The sequence below is a fragment of the Furipterus horrens genome, unplaced genomic scaffold, assembly GCF_987537825.1.
Source record: "Furipterus horrens unplaced genomic scaffold, mFurHor1.1.pri manual_scaffold_8, whole genome shotgun sequence".
NCBI lineage: Eukaryota > Metazoa > Chordata > Mammalia > Chiroptera > Furipteridae > Furipterus > Furipterus horrens.
This window is the reverse complement of record NW_028327178.1, coordinates 87,527,426-87,547,795: the sequence shown is the minus strand read 5'-3', so window position 1 is coordinate 87,547,795 and position 20,370 is coordinate 87,527,426. Positions and strand designations below refer to the sequence as shown.

General features: G+C 37.6%; 1 protein-coding gene across 3 annotated transcripts in view; it reads left to right on the top strand.

Moving 5' to 3' along the window:
• The window catches only part of PTPRA (protein tyrosine phosphatase receptor type A), a 126,042-nt gene that overhangs the window by 11,614 nt on the left and 94,058 nt on the right, over positions 1 to 20,370 (top strand). The window lies entirely within an intron of this gene.

The window sequence follows — 20,370 nt, the reverse complement described above, 5'->3', positions numbered from 1 at the left end:
TTCTGCTTTTTCCTGTTCATCTTCTAGTTTTGTAGGTTTTATTTTCTGATTCCAAAACTGGGAAATACATTTAAATAAGACACTTCAAGCCCCTATAATGCCCTCAAAACTCAGAAGGTTTTTTTTTAAAGATTTTTTAAATTTATTTTTAGAGAGGAGTGAAGTTATTTAAGGAAGACTATACACACATATTGAGATCTTAAGTTATGTTAGGAAAGTAAAGTGGTTCAAAGAGATTCACTTGACTTAATAAGATATAAACCATCATCAGTAGTGAAAAACATCGTTTCCTGCTACCAAGGTTTGAGGTATTTTTCTCTTAAAAGGGGTATTGTGTGTTATGATGGAGGAGGTTTTCAGTACAGTATTCCCTCATTTATCATGGGTATTACGTTCTAGACCCGCCCCCCGTGATAGGTGAAAATCCACAAAGTAGGAATCTTACATTTATTTTTGTATTTATATATATTTTAAGGCTTTATAAACCTTTCCCACACACTTGTAAACTGTTCCCAGTCCCTTATTGACCTTTCCCACTCCCTTATTAAGCTTTTCCACACTTTTATAAACACTACTTATGTTATTAAACATTTTCTACACTCTTAAACCTATGTAACTTGAACAACATACATATACAATACTGCAAAATCCCGCGATATAGTGAAAAATCCGTGATAAATAATTAAATATAATATTTTTTTAAATCCCATGATACAGTGAGGCTGCGATAAGTGAACCGCGATATAGAGAGGGACTACTGTGTGACTGAGTGATGGCATGAAGAGGTCAATATCATTGAAGGATGTTTATTACTCATAGTTTCCTAGAAGCAGGAGGGACACAGTGCTATGCAGGGCTGCAGGGGGAAGCACCAGGGTCAGGTAGGAGACAGGAGGGAGGGGAAAACAGTGAGAGGCTTTATTACTGTAGTGGTGGAAACATCCACTGTTGGTCAGGAAGTGAAACACAGATGTTGGGATCTGTGGTTGGAGGGTTTGTAATATTTTCATATATATACATATATATGCATATAAGCATATACAAACATCCATATCTTCCTATAAATATTGAAAGCCATGATTTCAGTCTTACCCCTTTCTGAATTTGTACATCCATTCTTTGACATTTAGAATCTGGTTCTCTATCATTTTTGCTCCACCTAACACCTCCTGACCATGAAAGCCATCTCATTGATTCCAGCCTGCTCAAGTGTTGGTGGAGCACCTCTCTCTCATTCCATGTGATATTTTTATGTACACACAGTTCAGTTGTCACTTTGTTCCGTTCTAATATGCATGAATTTCTGTTAACATGGTTCAATTAAGTGACACAAGTCCACAAATATCAGTTTATGAAATGCAAAATATAACTTGTAACCAGGAATAGCTTTTCCAAAAAATTAAAAATTTACTCCAAACCTGTAATAGCTGATTAATTCCTCCCTGGACATCATTAAATTGAAGGTAGCCTTTAAAAAAAAAAAGCAATCTCTGCATTGCTCTCAGCTGAACTTAATACAGCTCTGCATTTCCCTCTGTCTGTTCCTTTTGGAATGATGGGTAGGTAACAGAAGAAAGGATATGTACAGTAATGTATTTTTAGTTCTTTTGAACCTAGGGCTTGCTCTAGCCATTGCTATTGATGACAGGAAGTATATTTATGGCTCTAGGGAAGGAGGGTCCTGGTTTAAGAAAACCTGGGAGGCTGTATTTAATATGTTTCATTGAAGTTCATTTGTATTTCATAGGAAGTTCTTACCTTAGAAATGTAGTTGAGATAAATGAATCTGTAACTTACGAGGTATAGGTATTTTCATAAGTATATTCCGTCTGTTCTCAAATTGGAAAAAAAACTTTCATTTTGAAATTTTACAATTTGCAACGCCAAAAACAAAGGACACTTCTAGATTGTACGGGATGTGCGTGAAGAATTTAGATGGTAGCATGCAGTTTACAGTAAGGATATAGAGAGGGTACTGAATATTATTACTAATTAGATATTATTTATAAAATTCTTATTGGTATGGCTTCTTTTGTTATTATTGTCTTTTAAAAATTGAAACCAAAATACAGGGTGGGGCAAAGTAGGTTTATAGTTGTTTATATGGGAAATAATGCAATAATTAATAAGTAATAATACAGAAATATAGTAGTCCCTCTCTATATCACGATTCACTTATCGCAGCCTCACTGTATCGCGGGATTTTAAAAAATATATTTAATTATTAACGCAGACTTTTCGCTATATCGCGAGATTTTGTGGTACTGTATATGTATGTTGTTAAGGTTACATAGGTTTAAGAGTGTAGAATAAATGTAAGGTTCCTACTTTGCGGTGGGGTTTGGAACGTAATACCCGCGTTAAGTGAGAGAATACTATACACTCTTTGTTTCAACTGTAAATCTAATTTTGCCCCAACCCTGTGTATATTGTATATGGATCATAAGAAATTCTCTGTAAAACCAATTTGAGGTTTTCCACTGGGTACCACATAACTTTCTCACAAGTATGATTAGGACAAGACTTTTGCCCATGACTATCATGTGCCATGGGCATATTAAACAGTTTAATTACTCTGAAGCCTTTTCTCTCTTTCTTTTTTCCTACTTCCTTGCTTAATTGAGGGAAGCAAAGAGTTGGTTTCCAAGGATACATCTTCTCTCTTAAGCCGCTCTCAGATTGATGCAGTCATGGAAACCAGGCAGTAAAATCAGTAAACTGAATCTTGGCAGCTGCCAGCACTGGTCTGATCCTTTCTTTTAAAAACATGAGATTTTTTAATATTACATTTTAGGAACATTGGTGCCAAATGATTCCAGGTCATCCCAGAGGAGGGTTGGGAATTGGTGTTAAACAGATTTAAGTGATTCAGTTAAGTAGCAACAGGTTGCTAAACAAAACTTCGGTGATTTAACTCAAGATTTTTATGTCTAATTTAAACGTCAGGACTATGAGATACAGAATTGTTAATAGTACCTTTAAAGAATATTTTAGAACATTGCTAATTATAATTTGAGGATTTTATTTTTTTGTTTTTAATTTTATGAAATCAGAATGTTAAGAGTTGTAGAAGTGCTAAGCTTTATTTTAGCACAATGAAGGTTTTCAACTGACTCACTGAAGTTTACTTACTGATGAAATGAAAATATGAAATGATGCGCTCTTTAAAATATTTTGTGGCCCTTGCTGGTGGCTCAGTTGGTTGGAGTGTCATCCTGTAACTGAAGGATTGTGAGTTCAATTCCTGGTCAGGGCACATAGCTAGATTTTCAGTTTGATCACCAGTCTAGGTGCATACCCAGTCTGGGCAGGAAATCAATCGATGTTTCTCTCTAACATTGATTTTTCTCATTCTCCCTTCCTCTTTTTCTAAAAGCAATTAAAAACAAATGTCCTTGGGTGAGGATAAAAAAATAAAATATTTTGTGGATTCTGAAGCTGACTGCCTTGGTTCAAATCCCATATCTACTTATTAGATATGTAACATTGGACAAGTTACTTAACCTTTTTGTGTCTCAGTTTCCTCCTCTGCAAAATGGGGGATAATATTACCCACTTCATGAGGCTGTGGTGAGGAGTAAATGAGCTAAATTCTTTAACATACCTAACTTCTAGGGAGCACTCAGCAAATGTTGGCTATTCCATTTATACACAAGAAATAGAGTTATTGATGAGGTTGTAAAGGCTGAAGAATAAATATAGAGGTTTGTACTGAATTTATAAAAGACCTTTTAAGAAAAGAAGGTTTTTAAATTTTCTTTTTATTCCTCACCTGAAGACATTTTTTCACTACTTATAGTGAGAGAGGAAGGGAGAGGCGAGCGAGAGAGATGGAAACATTGATGTTGACAAAAAAACATTGAGTGGTGCCCTGACTGGGAATCAAACCAGCAACCCTTCAGTCCATGGGATGGCGCTCCAACCAACTAAGCCACACTGGCCAGGGCAAGGAAGGAAGGTATTTTTGACATGTACTATTTTTTGGGTTAACAAAGGTAGAGGATTTAGGAATCACCTACCTGCCCGAAAAGAATAAACCACCTGTTTTTTTTGTCCCTTATAAAAATTTAGTATTTAGTTTATATAACTTAGCAAGATATTTGTCAGTTTGGGAAAGCTTGATTGATTGATTGATTGATTGGTTACATACTAGATAGATGACAGGATTTCAAAAGTGAATAAGACACATCCTCTTCCCTTGGCAGTTTCTTGTTTGGAGGGATGTGGGTAGAAAAAAATGAAGAAGTGAGGATGCTCTCTTCTTACAACACTTAATTCTTTATATATTGTTAAGTGCTATACTAGCAGAATTTTAAGTTTTAAAAAAGATGTGGAGATAGGAGAGAGCACAAATTAACTTAAGAAATATGCAAGACTAATGCTTTACTGAAGGATTTTTTAAAAAAGATATAAACAGGGGACTTCCAGCCAAGATGGAGGCATAGGTGGATACACTTGGCCTCCTCACACAACCATAAGGGTTACAACTATCTCAAAACAAAACAACAACTACGAAACAACCAGAACTGCCAGAAAATCAAACTGTATGGAAGTCCGACAACCTAAGATTTAGAGAAGAAATATTCATCTAGCCCAGCGGTTCTCAACCCTTTGAGGGTCGAACGACCCTTTCACAGGGGTTGCCTAAGACCATTGGAAAACATAAATAATTACATATTGTTTTTGTGATTAATCACCATGCTTTAATTATGTTCAGTTTATAACAGTGAAAATACATCCTGCATATCAGATATTTACATTACGATTCATAACAGTAGCAAAATTAGAGTTATAAAGTAGCAACGAAAATGATTTTATGGTTGGGGGTCACCACAACATGAGGAACTGTATTAAAGGGTCGTAGCATTAGGAAGGTTGAGAATCACTGATCTAGATGAATAGGAGGGGAGGACATGGGGAACCGGGGAGGAGGTGGGGAGCCAGGGCAGAGAGGACACAGTGTGGCAGAGGTGAGGCAGCGGTGGCAAGGCAGTGGCTGTTTCTGGCTGAACAAGGAGTCCCACATTCATGTGTGGTAGATAGAAGCTGGGAGAGACACCTGGGGAGCGATCCCAGTCCTGGGCTAGACCACACAGCTCATGGTTCCAGTGCTGGGAAAATAAAGCCTCATAGCTTCTGGCTGTGGACACCAGTAGAGGCTGGTGTGGCAGAAGAAATTGCCTGCCTCTCGGAGAGTTCATTTAGAGGGTCCCCAGGTCCTACACTGTACGCAAACCCATCTGCCCTGGGAACCATCACCCGGGAAACAGCTGGAGGGCTGCCAGTCACATGCAGGAAGTGGGTAAAGTGACTGGAAAAGGGATGAGTGCTGAGCAAGTGGCATTGTTCCCTCTCTGACCCCTCCCCCACATACAGCGCCACAAAGCGGGGTGAAATACCTAAGGCTCTGTCCCTTACAACATAACATGTGTGGCAGCTCTACCACATGCACAGAGGCAAACACAGGAGGCTGTCAGTTGAGACAGGGAAGTATGGCCCAGGTGTATGCCAATTATACTTACTATTGTAATTTTGTAACCTAATTAAGTGTATAAACTAATGAACTATGAGTACAAAAATAGTTGATCTTGAAAGAATTGGATAAATGCAACCCTACCCCCAATTACTTCTTACTAGTTGTGAACATGAATACTTTGAAAGATTAGGGGGGAAAATTATATTAATGGTCTGACTCTCAATTGTCTCACAGTTGTCTTAAGTTCTTGCTCCACTTTATTTATTTTTAAAGTATATTTTATTGATTATATTGTTACAATAGTTCCAATTTTTCCCCTTTTTCCCCTCCACCCAGCACACCCCTCCCCCAGAAATCCCCCCCAAGTCCATGCCCATGGTTCGTACATACAAGCTCTCCCACTTCACCCTTTCATATATTCTTCTTCTTTTTCTTAATAAGTAAATGATTAATTAATTATTTTAACAATAAAAAATAACAATCCCCTTGCTCCACTTTAAATAAATTGAAATTTGAAATCATAGATATGTATTATGGATATGGTATATGCAAGAATAAACATGTGAAACATTATTTATCAGATCCATACCCAAAGACGATGCCTTGTCTTTCTCCCAAAATATTTGCAGATGAATGAATGTAAATATATTTGTTTTAAGTAGAAGTCAAGTATATGTTACATTTTTTTAATTAACTGATTTACTGTACTTTATCTGTACTAATAACCTTTTAACCTTTTATGACTTTCACTTCTATTTTCTAGAACTGCACTGTACAGTATGATAGGCAGCCATCAGCGTCATGTGCTGTTGTATTGGACAGTATGTATGTAGAACATTTTCAGCATCACAGAAATTTCTGTTGGACAGTGTGAAAACTTGATACATTATTCTAAAATCTAGTAAAAATAAGTAAGGATGATGGAGTACTTTTTATCCAGAAATTTTACTAAGGAAGAATAAGGTATTTATAATACTGAGACATTGGTGTGTGCTTTTTGTAGTTGTATTTGCATTTGTGCTTTATTTTGAAATAATTTAAAATTTATAGATAAGTTGCAATAATAGTACAAAGAGCTTTCCCCCTCCCCGAACCTTTTGAGAGTAAGTTGCTCACTTTATGGCCATCAGCCATGAATACTTTAGTGTGTATTTCTTACAAACAGGGATATTCACTTGCGTAACCACAATACACTCATTAAAATCAGGAACTTACAGTGATACAGTACCAGCTGATCCTCAAATCCCATTCACGTTTCACCAGTTGTCCCAATTATATCCTCCATAACAAAAGGATCCAGTTCAAAATCACACAGCGCATTTAGTTATCATGTCTCTTTGACTTGATTATCTTGATACTTTTGAAGAATGTAGACTAATTATTTTGAGAACTCTTCCTCAATTTGGGCCTGATGTTTCTTCAGTTAGATTAAGAATATGCATTTTGCCCTGGCTGGTGTGGCTCAAGTGGATTGAGTGCTGGCCTGCAAGCCAAAGGGTCGCTAGCTCCATTCCCAGTTATGGCACATGCCTGGGGGCGGGTGAGAAGCAACCACGCATTGTTGTTTCTCTCCCTCTCTTTCTCACTCCCTTCCCCTTTCTTTAAAAATAAGTAAATAAAATCTTTTAAAAAAAGAAAAGAATATGCATTTTTTCAGGAATATCACATAAATTGTACTGTATTCTTACTCTAGCCTGTCAGAGGTACACAATTTCTATGTGTCCCATTTCTATGTGTTGATTAACCTTAATCACTTGATTAAGATAGTGTCTGTCAGTTTTCTCTACTGTAAATTTATTTTTTCCATTTGTAGTCAGTATTTTGTGAGAAAGGAGCACTTAGTGGCTATGTAAAATACCATTCCTTGTCAAACTTTGACCCACTAGTTTTAGCATCATTGACATTTCTTGGCTGGATTATTACTACAGTGGTTGACAAATGATGATTTTTCTAGTTCCCTTATTTCTTCTACATTCATCAGTTCACATACCATTGTAAGGAAAAGCTTTCTTTTCCCCTCATTTATTTTATTATATTTATTAATAGGACATATGGATTCCTCCTTTGTTCAATGAATTAGTTATTATCGATTAATATAATTTGTTATTTGATGTTGAATTTGTCCCGGATTTGCCCAGTGGAAGCTGCTGGCTTTAAGCTGGCTCCTGTATCCTTTCAGCATGTCCTATCATCTTTGATCACATTCTTCCTTACTTTCTGATACAACAAGATGTTTCAGTCTCTTTCTGCTCCAGCACTGGTTCCTCTTATTGGAGAATGTATTTAGAAACTAGGTCTGGCTGCTAGGTATGATTGTTCTACTGGGACATCGCTGCTCCTAGGCACTGTCAGTGCTAGGGAACATACACATGTATGTACATACACAAACATATATACACCTACAAATGCACCAGTGCCTATATTTCTCTCTTTAAAATGCTATGAATTCACATTGACACCTCTGATTCCAGTCCAATACCTCAGAGTTCATTTTATTTTTCTTCTTTTCATATTTGTAACTCCTGTCTCTGTGATGGAGAAACTTGGCTCATATAATTCTTAATATATTTACTTAGTTGATCAAGCTCCTCTAATGTACTTAGTCTGTCCTTCCTTAAGAGATAGTATGTATGCCAACCTTGTTCAGCACCACCTAATGGTATTTAGGCTGAATTATTCAGGAAGGAGGGAAGTACAGTGGACCATCATTATTTGAAGATCCCATATTTGCAGATTCACCTACTTGCTAAAATTTATTTGTAACCCCCAAATCAGTACTCGTTTTCATGGTCGTTCATATACATGCGCAGAGGGGTGAAAATTTTGTGTGGTTCAACACATACATTCTTAGCTGAGGTCATATAAGGTGATGCCTTTCAGCTCTCATGCTATAAACAAGGGTCCTTTTCACAGACTATTTGGTGCCATGTTTTTGGACTTATTTTGTGCTTTTTATTGGTGATTTCATTGTTTAAAATGGCCCCCAACAAGCAAAGGACTGAAGTGCTGTCTAGTTAGTATTCATTAATTCAGGAAAGCTGTGATGCATGCCTTCTGGAAAAATGCATGTTAAATAAACTTTATTCAGTCATAAGTTATAGTGCTGTTGGCCATGAGTTCAGTGTTAATGAATGAACAATATAATACATCCAGAAAAAAAGAAGAGGAAACTTGTCAGTCCGTCCATGGTCACTCCAGAAAGTGACATCTATAATGCATGGTGAATCTTTGCAAAAGAGGGAAAAGTGAGTTAATTTGTAGATTGTGAGATAATGAACAGAAAAAAGGGATAGGGGACAGCATTGTTGGCCATTACAAGCATTATTGAGTGTTTTTGTCACAAAAGGGTGTTGGATTTTGTTAAATGCTTTTTCTGCATTGAGATGATATGTGTTTTCTATATAACATCGGTACATAGACTTTTAAATAGCAACTAATTAGCTGTTAGCTTCTCTTTTATCCCATCTTTTGCGTTGTATGTAAGATTTATTACGAATGACTATTCAGCAAGTTTTGTGTTAGTGCAACCATGTTTTCAGGATATGATGAGATTATCTTTTTAAAAATCAATTGAGATATAGTTAATCTTCTTACAATAAAATGTACCCATTTTCCGTATATAGTTGGGCAGGTTTTGCTATATTTATGTACTTAAGTAACCATCATCACAGTCAACATTTATAACATTCCTTTAACTCCAAAATGGTCCCTGTGCCCTTATCAGACATTTTCCTCCACCCCTTTCTTGGGTCCCAGGCAACTATAGGTCTGCTTTATGCCACTGTTAAATTGGATTTGTCTTTTTTACTACAGTATAATTGACCCTTGAGCAACATGGGTTTGAACTACACAGGTCCACTTATTACAGGGATTTTTCAATTGACTATGCAGTTCAAAACCACATTGTTCAAAGGTCAAGTGTAGTATGTGCTCTTTTGTCTGGATTCTTTGACTCAGTATGATGTTTTGACATTCATCCATGTTGTTACGTGTATTAGTAATTAATTCCTTTTTTCTGAGTAGTATTCCATTGTATGAATGTACTGTACAGTCATCCCTCAGTATTCATGGGGGATTGTTTCCTGGACTGCCCCTTCCCATACCAAAATCCTGGGATGCTCAAGTCCCTTATATAAAATGGCATAGTATTTGCATATAAACTACAAACATCCTCCTGTATGTCTTAAATCTTCCCTGGATCACTTATAATACCTGGTACAATGTAAATGCTATGTAAAAGGTATTTATTGTTTAGGAAACAGTACTGTATTGTTTAGGGAATAATCACAAGAAAAAAAAAGTCTGTACATGTCTAGTACAGACACAACTGTTCTGGCCTAACTGCAATATATAGTACATGTCAGCAACAACTTAACACTTTTTCCTGATTTGGGGTTGAAGGGCTAACTAGTTTGATCTGGGGTTGAAGGGCTAAGTAGTTTGTCTTCCATATGTTAGTAAGCATTTAGGTTGTTTCTAGTTTGATTCCCTCATGAATAAAGCTGCTAGGAACATGCGTGACTAGTCTTTGTGTGAATGTATGTTTTTATTTCTTTTGAGTACGTCTTAGGAGTAGAATTGTTGGGTCTTAAGGTTTAGTGTATGCCTAACTTCATAAGAACCTGCCAAGTAGTTTTCCATAATTTTATACTTTTTGTTCTCATCAGCAATGTACAAGAGTTTCAGCTCCTCCACATCCTCTCCAATACTTGGTATTTCCGCTTTTTACTTTTTAACTATTATGTAATGGGTCTGTGGTGATGTCACACTGTGGTTTTTATTTATTTTTGCCTAATAACTAGTAATTTTGAGCATCTGTTTATGTGCTTATTGGCTATTTGTATATTTGCTCTTATGAAGTATCATCTTAAATCTTTTGCCCATGTTTTTGGATTATTATTTGTTAATATTAGTGCTTGAATTGTAAGACTTCTTTATATATTCTGGTTACAGTTCGTTAATCATGTAAATGTATTACAAAAATTTTTCTCCCAGCCTGTGGCTTGGTTTTTTTGTTTTTGTTTTAGTTTACATTTTATTTATTATGCTATTATAGTTGTCCCAATTTTTCCCCCTTTGCCCCCATCCATGCAGCAATCCCCACACCATTGTTCATGTCCATCGGTCATGCATAGATTCTTGGGCGACTCAATTTCCTATACTGTACTTTACATTCCCATGGCTCTTCCGTAACTGCCTATTTGTACTTCTTAATCCACCCAGTCCCCCATACCCCTTCCCATCTGACAACCATCAAAACGCTCTCTGTATCCATGAATCTGTCTCTGTACTTCTTATTTGCTTTGTTTTTCAGATTCAGTTGTTGATAGATATGTATTTATTGCCATTTTATTGTTCATAGTTTGGATCTTCTTTTTCTTAAATAAGTCCCTTTAACATTTCATATAATAATGGTTTGGTGATGATGAATTCCTTCAGTTTTTTCTTGTCTGGGAAGCTCTTTATCTGCCCTCCAATTCTAAATGATATCTTTGCTAGATAGAGCAGTCTTGGCTGTAGGTCCCTGCTTTTGAATATTTCTTGCCCAGTCCCTTCTTGCCTGCAAAGTTTCTTTTGAAAAAATCATCTGACAGTCTTATGGGAACTCCCTTGTAGGTAACTAACTGCTTTTCTCTTGCTGCTTTTAAGATTCTCTCTTAATTTTTAACCTTTAGCATATTCTGATATATCTTGGAGTGGGCCTCTGCATCTATCTTGTTTGGGACTCTGTGCTTCCTGAACTTGCATGTCTATTTCCTTCACCAAATTAGAGAAGTTTTGGGTTTTCTTCCATTATTTTTTCAAATAGATTTACAATTCCTTGCTCTTTCTCTTCTCCTTCTGGTACCCCTATGATGCAAATGTTCGAATGCTTGAAGTTGTCCCAGAGGCTGCTTATACTATCTTCATTTTTTTTTGGATTCTTTTTTTCATCTTCTTGTTCTGATTGGTTGTTTTTTGCTTCCTTATGTTCCAAATCATTGATTTAATTCTTGGCTTCATCCACTCTACTGTTGTTCCCCTGTAAATTGTTCCTTATTTTAATCAGTGTATCCTTTGTTTTTGATTGGATCTTTTTTATGCTGTTGAGGTCCTTGCGAAGTTCCTTGAGCATCCTTATAACTAGTGTTTCGAATTCTGCATCTGATAGATTGCTTATCTCCCTTTTGTTTAGTTCTTTTTCTGGAGTTTTAATCTGTTCTTTTATTTGAGCTATGGTTCTTTGTCTCCTCATTTTGATAGCCTCCCTGTGTTTGTTTCTGTGTATTAGGTAGAGCCGCTATAACTCCCTGTCTTGGTAGCATGGCCTAATATAGTACGTGTCCTGTAGGGTCCAGTGGCACTGCCTCCCCTATCACCCAAGGTGGATACTTGAGGTGCACCCTTTGTGTGGGCTGAGTCACCCTCCTCTTCTAGTTGATCCTTGATTGCTGTTGGGAGGTCAATGGGAGGGATTTACCCGAGCCAGTCAGCTCTAAGGGCTGGCTGTGACCACTAACCAACTTCCGCCCTTCGTGGAAGCACAACTGTGCAGGGGCAGAGTGTTGGTGCTCCATCATGGTCTGTAGCTGTCCATTGGGTAAGAAGGTCCTGGGGTTTCCCAGGTGGTGCAGGCCAACGTCAGCCCCATCTATGCTTGCATGGGGCCACTATGCCTGAGCTATAAAGCCATCTGAGATGGCTGCTGCTTGTGCTGGGCTTAGAGATTCCCAGGTGAAGCCAAGCTGTGAATCTAGGCTGGTTGCTGCTAGTGTTGGGCCTGGGGCCACTTAGCAAGAGGTACAAGGGCTGGGAGCTCACTGAAGCTGGCTGTTACTTGTTTGATCGAATTTAGGAAGTTGTGAAGCATGAGCCTAGGGCAGCCATTCATATGGAAAAGAAGTTTGGGTGGGCCTATAAGTGGAGTGGGACAGAGTTTCAGGGGATCTCCAGGTTGGGGCAAACAGTGTTAGCCTGGTTGATGGAGTCTCAGATAAAGCACCAGCCCACTGGCTCTGCAGCTCTGTGGAGGCAGGGTTCAGAAAACGACAATGGCCTCTGCCAGACAATTCAGTTTCTCCCAGTATGTCACTGGTGCTTTTCAAGATGCTACTCTGGTGCTGGAGCTCAGAGGGAGTAAGTCTGTATTCCATGTGTGGGTTCTTTAAGAGGAACTGCTTGGGATTCCAGAATTTTCTTCCACTGACTCAATCCCTGTTGGTTTTTACAGCTAGAAGTTACAGGAACTTATCTTCCTAACACTGGAACCCTGGGCTGGGGGGCTGGGACTCCTCACTCTGGAGATACCCCTCCTGAATCTTTATCCGCCCCATGTGGGTTTGGGACCAGCCCATTCCATGTCTCCGCCCTTCCTACCAGTCTGGATGGACGTGTTTTTTTTAATTCCATAGTTGTCAGACTTCCATTCAACTCGATTTCTGACAGTTCCGAGTGATGGTTGTTCTATATTTTAGTTATAATTTTGATGTCATTCTGCAAGGAGGCAAGCCCTGTTTGCCTGTGCCATCATCTTGACTGGAGGTCTTAAGTTTTTTTTTTTTTAATGATGTCTCTCAAAGAGCAGCAAGTTACAATTTTGATTAAGTCTAAATTATCACTTTTAAAAAATAGTTCATGCTTTTTGTATTCAATCTAAAAAGTTTGTCTGTCTGTGGGTAGACGGAATTCTAAAGTGACTCTTGATGACCTGACCCACACTCTTGTGATAATGTTTTTCTTTTTTTGTGAATGTGAGTATTCTGTGACTATGATGAGATGTTACTCCAGTGATTGTTACATTACAAGGCAGAAGGGAGATTATGCAGATAGGCCTGACCTAATCACATGAATCCTTAAAATCTGGGGCCACAAGAAGTGAAAGGATTTGAAACATGAAAGTTCAATAAGAGGGGTTATTTTTTTATTACTCACTTTGAAGATGGTGAGGCCCATATGACAAGTGTTGTAGGTGGCCTTCAGCAGTTGATCATGACCTGTGTGTGAGAAATAGCAAAGAAACAGGGACCTTTTGGTCCTATAACTGCAAGGAGTTGAATTCTCCACAACCACATGAATTTTGAAGAGGATCCTGAGTGCTAGATAAGAACATGGCTCTAGGTGCCAGATACCTTGAGTTTATCCTTGTGAGACCCTGAGCAGAAAATTCAGCCACTTGTATGCCTGGGCTGTGACCTCTAACTCTGGTAATTTTTTATGTCGTAATATAAAATTAATACAAAGTAAGTGTCAGGATTGTAAAGTTTTCTCTTGTATGTATTCTTATGCTTTTAGCTTTTACATTTAGGTCTGGTATCTTTTCAAGTTAATGTTTATATGGCATTAGGCTAAGGGTCAAAGTTCATTTTTTTCCATATCGGTATCCAGTTGTTTTAATATTATTTGTGGGAAAGACTGTTTTGTTCCCATTAAATTGCCTTGGCATTTTTGTAGAAAATCAGTTGAGTACCTATGGTTCTGTTTCTGTACTTTCCAGTTTATTCTCTTGGTTTATATGTCTGACTTTCTACCCGTAGCATACGGTCTTGCTCACTGTCAGATAGTCTTCCAATTATCTTTTTCTTTGTCAGAATTGTTTTGGATATTCTAAGTTCTTTGTATTTCTTTGTAAGTTTTACAGTCAGCTTTGTATCATTTAGTTCTGCAGTTATTATTCTAAATCAGGGAATGTTTATTTATGCAGTGTTTTGGATAAATTGTTCTGATGTATTTTCCAGTTTACTGTTTCTGTCTTCACCTGTGTCTTCTCCAGTGGTTTAACCCAGCTATAAAATTTTAGATTTCAGTGACTGTGTTTTACTCTGGAAGTTCAATTTGGTTCTTCTGCTTCCTTTTTTTAAAGTGTTCTATGCCTTCCTTTGGTTTTGATGCTTTTATCTTCAATCATTGTTAAACACACTTATAGTCTTTATGAGACTTCTGTTTTCTGAATCCTCTGCGTTTTATGTTGAGGGTTTGCATTTCCACAGTGGTTTCATTTTTTATCTACTAGAGTGGTCTAGAGGCATCACTGGCATGGGCCAGTTTTGTTAACCTCTCATGTTGGGGAGGCTCCTAAATCATAAGATAGAATAAGTGAATTTAGACTTCAAATTCATATAAAACATATGTCTATGGTTTCAAATTCTCAAGGGGAACCTTTTCCTCCCCTTACCCATAGGTTAAACAGACAAGCTTTCTGGTCTTCTTGTTCATGCAGGTGGATATTTTTCCTTGTTTATTTTCATTGAGAGCATAGGCCTTTGAGGGTCACAATTTTGCAAGAGATCTTACATTCAACTTCCCACCTTTCTCAAGAGCCTTCTCTACTTTTCTCCTTTCTGTCTCCTTTCCTCCACTTCTGTTGGTCATTGAAATGTCTTAACAGATGCTTCTGGGGATAATACAAAGCTCTGGCCTTTGGTTCACTTTTTATTTCCAGTTCTGGCATTTTTCTCCACTTTCTTGAGAACTTAGCTAAGCTTTTCAAAGGATGTTACCATTTATCCAGCATTCCTAGACTTTAGTAGCTGGAGAGTTTTTATAGATCTTGTAGACTGCTGTATTGCAAGATAAAAAAAGATAATAAGACTATGTGCTTTAAAGATTGAGTTTAATTTACAGAAATATTGGGTGTCAAAGTGTAACATTTTTTATATATGCATTTATTAATTTCTATTTTTAAATGGCAGCTTCTTTTTAAAAAAGTGATCAGGAACCTGATTTTCCAGTCTGTTTCCTGAGGAAGCAAAAAGGCAGAAACTTGGTGAGTAAGTAGCAAGACAGTTGTTGCTATAATAAATATGGGACTTCCTGGCAATGACTCTATCAACAGTAAGAAATGCAACCACGGCAGTGTCTCTCTAATTTGCTACAAGATTTTGTTTCCCATCTTTGGCATAGGCGTTTCTGTTATATCAAGGAATTGGCCTTTCCAGTTTATTTTACTCATTCAGTCAGACAGTGATTAGAAAGTCTCACTGGCTGTGTGTGTACATTGCACCATACTTAGGAGTTTTGTAATTGTTTGACAATTATGATAAATTTCATTCAGGTCTTTGAAACTTTCCATTCATTTCCTTCTGGAGGAAAGCCCTTCTCCTCATGTTCCTATAGATGTGCATTGTTTGTAGGCTCTATTCAACCAGGGGCTGGGAGCATATATTTCAGAATAAGATATATCTGGGTTTGAGTCTTTCCACAAGCCTTTGCCTTTTGAAATTGTGTGTTTAATGTGCTCTCTACATTTAGATGCATTGCCAGTACAGTTGGAAAGAAAAATGGACCTAAGTATTGGGAACTACTGTAAGACCAATGATTGCTCTTTGCTCAGCCAGTTACTGTCATCCTGTCTGGGGCATTCATGTGTGAGAATAGGAGGGTGAGCTGAACTGCCTCCATAGGCTCCTCTAGAAGTCTTTAAACTAGTGCAACTTTTGATTAAACAAATGAGGAAGCTGAGCTTATAAATGTCTGTAAAGTCCACTGCTTGATTTTTTAGTTCCTTAGTACTTGGGCATGTGGCTTTTTAATTTATTTATTTATTTTTTTAAGGACTCCAGCAGTTTGGTTATGAGTTACCCCTTGGTGAATTTAGGCACACTGTATACAAAATATAACAATTTTTCCTGCCATAAGAATATTTCTTCAGGAGCAAAATTCAACACAAAGTCTTCCTTTAATGTTTTTTATTATGTATAAGTAATAGAGGATAGTTCAGGAATACTTGTATAGTACAGAGGCCCCAACATTGTTAACATTTTGGTTTATTTACTGGGAGTATTTTTTTTGCCCCAGTCATTTTTGTTTCTTCATTAATATAAATAACCTTAACGTATGTGCCATTCGGGTTCTCCAAAAAGCAGACTGAGATGGAGTAGGAAAGCAAGGGGCTTATTGGTGTGAATGTAAAAGGGGCTACAGACCTGTCAAGCTCAGGGGGCCACATGGCAGGCCTCACAAGCTCAGTGAATAAATATAACTGCACAGGATGGTCTTATCACAGATTCCTAACTGGGCAGGTTATAGTGGGTAGTCACATCCCAGGCCTATAACTTCCTCAGCAAAGGTCAGTATTTAACTTGAGTCCTGTTCATTTTTCTTACGCATCTAGCATAACTTACCTTTGAAATATCAGAGTAATTTTCCAGAGTCCTCAGAGGCACACCTGGCACAAGACCATGAAACTCCTCTGTGTTATCTTGTTGCCCACATACATCTCTTTCTTATTGTAAATGTTAAATGTTAACTTTCCTATACCCAACAATGTAAAAGAAGTATGGGTCTCTCTATTTTACATCTTATCCCACCTTCTTTTGTCTACATTGGGGAGTAATGGTTGTGAGAAAAAAGGAAAAGGGTAGGGTTGGGTATGGGAAGCCACCAGACTGCAGTGCACACTTGACAAAGTCTCTGCCAGCCCAGATTGCCCGATAGTGGAGTACCTCACTGGATGGAAATGGATCACTACATTGCCCAGTCATTGGGCAGTCAATGCATGTCTTGGTACGAAGTTTTTTACTGTATTTAGGATTATTTTTTCTTGACTAGATTCCCAGAAATAAAATAAATTGAAGTGTGTGAACATTCTGAAGGCCCTTTGTGTTGAAAGGGATTGTCTTTTACAATGTCAGTGCTGAGTATGAGCAACCTATGGCGTTAGATCCTTAACAGTTTTAGATCTTGTTTTCCTAATCTTTGCTAATTTGTACCTGAAAAATGGTGTCTTGCTTCCCTTTTCTGACCTCAAGTCTACTGTGGTGTTTTGAGGGCTGTGAATTTAGGGATGTGGTTCTTAATCCTCTGTCCAAAGGTCCAGAAAGATGGGGAAGATAATAAGAATGAGGGCTCTCGAATCAGATTGGTCAGGTTTAGATCCTGGCTCTGCTGTTGACCACTTTGTGACCCTATACAAGTCTTCTTGTATAAGGTTATTCATTCTCATAATGAAGGAAATGATAAACATCTGCCTTATAGGGCTATTTTGAGTGTTAAATGAGGTGGAGCACATAAAACACTTAGTATGATGTCTGGCCCACTGTGTATACCTGAAGGTTAGGTATTATTTTAATATAATTTATTTTGGTACTGTGAGAATTAGAATGAAAGAGAACTTTTAATTCAAGCTTTACTTTTTTCCAAGAGAAAAAACTGAGGCTTAATGAGGTTAATACATTTGGCCTAGGTGTCTTAGTTAATGAGTTACAGAGCTTGGACCTGAAGGTGGGTCTTTGACTAGTACAGGGTTTTTCAGCCTTGGGATTTGAGGATGATTCTTTGTTATGCAAGGGTTGTCCTGTGATTTGTAAGACAATTAAAACTAGCTTTAGGCATTGCCAAATGTCCCTTGAGGGAACCTAATGCTCTATGAATAACCTTGCAGTGGAATAGTCCAAGTTTGGGGACCAGGGAGGAGTGTTCCATCTTGCCTTCACTGGAAAGACCTAATTTCTAAACGAACCCAGTTCTCATGAACTCTTCAGAGATCTACAAACTGTTTAAGATGGAGCTTTGTTCTGTGGCTACTGGAATGTTAAACATACTATGAAACATCTCCTTAGAGTGTACTCTCCCTGGGAAAAATTCCATGGGTTTAAATAGGATTGTTTTACCTTTCTAAAAGTTTTTTTTCTTTAGTTGCAGGTAACAAAACTTAAAAAAAAAAAGTATTTATGGAATTCCAGTGAGTGGGGATGGATGATGCAGGTCAAATAACTAAGGTAAGACAAATAAAACCAGAGCTGTGAGGAGGTGTTACAGAGCAAAAGGGGGTTCTTCCACGTGGCGCCTTGGTGTAAAACCCAACAACTAGTGTTGAGGAAAACAGGTCTTTATTTACAATATTCCAACCTGGGGAGGGCAGTGAGTACTTAAGCTCAGACCCTTGTTCTCCCACGGGACCCAGTGCTTCCCTTGCTCCCCAAAAGGCCATAAGCCAAAACCATGCCCAGAAGTTCCCCATCCCTTATCTGTCAGCTGTCTCCTTCAGGATCTGGGGTACAATGTCATCAGCCTCCATATAACAGTCCAGGAAAGTGGGCGCTGTGTTGCACTGGATCTCACATGGTTCTTTCTTTGCTCTTTCAAAGCTGCATGGAGTTCTCCTAGCCAAAATGTCTGCCACCTTATTTTTAAATCCCTGACTGCATCCTGTGACATAGTGGTTGTGGTAACCGGTTCTGACCATTCACAGAACCTTGCGCAGGCTCTGAATGCTCTTTCCTTACTATTTCATGGTCAAAACCCCTCCCATCTCCTTGGGGACTTGGAAGAACCAACCATTTGCATAACTTAAGACACTAGCTACCAGCTATAGTTATGCAAAGGCATCTTAAAAGCTGTTCCTTTCTCCCCATCTCCCAACCCACAGGCTCTGTGGATTTTTTGGGGACCCCCACTCTGTAACAGAGGCTTTGTCTCCTCAGTAAGTGTCCTCAGTAAATAAAGCTACAATCAGGTTCTCTACCATTCCATTTTATTTCCAAACTAAGAGTAGCTTATTTTTTGTGATTGAAAATATTATAGTTATTGTTCTTTAAGATAAATAAGTGCCTCTCATTCTGGTCATGAATTCAAAACATGAATGCCGTATGTCTTTTTGTGTAATCTAATTTGATTACTGTTTCATCAATGTTTTGAAGTTTTCAGCATATAAATCCTAACATGTTTTGTTAGGTTTATACCTATGTATTTTCTCTTTTGGAGAGTGATTGTAAATGTTATTATATTTTTAAGTTTTGGTTTTTTTTTTCAGTTAGTCTTTACTATTATATATAAACATTAATGATTTTTCTGTGTTGACCTTATATCCTGTGACATTGCTGAACTCATTAGTTCCAGGAGGGCTTTTTTTTTTTTTTCCTGTAGCTTCCTTGAGATTTTCTACATAGATTATAATGTCCTCTATAAATATAGACAGTTTTAGTTCTTACTTTCTAATCTGTGGATATCTTAATGTTCTTTTCTTGTCTTATTGCCCTGGTAAGACTTAGGTACTGTGTTGAATAAGAGTGGTAAAGTGGACATCTTGGTCTTGTTTATGATTTTAGGGGGAAGTAATCAGACTCTAGGTTGTTTTTTTGTGTTTTATTTTTAATATGCCTTTTATTAGTGGAATATTCCTTTTAATCCTACTTTGCTGAGAGTTTTTCTCATGGATGGGCATTAGGTTGTGTCAAATGTACATCAGTTAATAGGCTCATGGTTTTTTTTTTTTCAATTTATAATTCACATTGATTTTTTTTTAAATTGAGCCAGCTTTGCATTCCTAGAATAAATCTTATTTCATCATGGTGTATTATTATGTTTATATATTGCTGCATTTGATTTAGTAATATTCTATTGAGGATTTTTGTTGCTATGTTCATGAGGTAAATTAGTCTAATCTTCTTTTTGTTTACTGTCTGGTTTTGTTTTCAGGATAATGCTGGTATGAAAATGAGAATTGGAAAGTAGTCTCTCCTTTTCTATATTTTTGCAAGAGATTGTGTAGAATTGGTGTTATTTCCTTCTTTAAATGTTTCGCCCTGGCTGGTGTGACTCAGTGGATTGAATGCCAGCCTGTGAACCAAAGGGTCCAAAGGGTCGCTGGTTCAGTTGCCAGTCAGGGCGCATCCTGGGTTGTGGACCAGGTCCCCAGTTGGGGGCACTCAAGAGGCAACCACACATTGATGTTTCTCTCCCTCTCTCCCTTCCCCTTTCTCTAAAAGTAAAATAAATAAAATCTTTTCAAAAAATAAATAAGTGTTTTATGGGATTTGTCAGTGAAGGCATCTGGACCTGAAGATTTATTGTCCCAAAGTTAAACATTTAAAAATTTTGTTATTTTATTGATTTGAGAGAGAGAGAAGAGGGGGAGGGGAGAGAGAGAGAGAGAGAGAGAAACATTGATTTGTTATTTTTGTTGATTGATTCTTGTA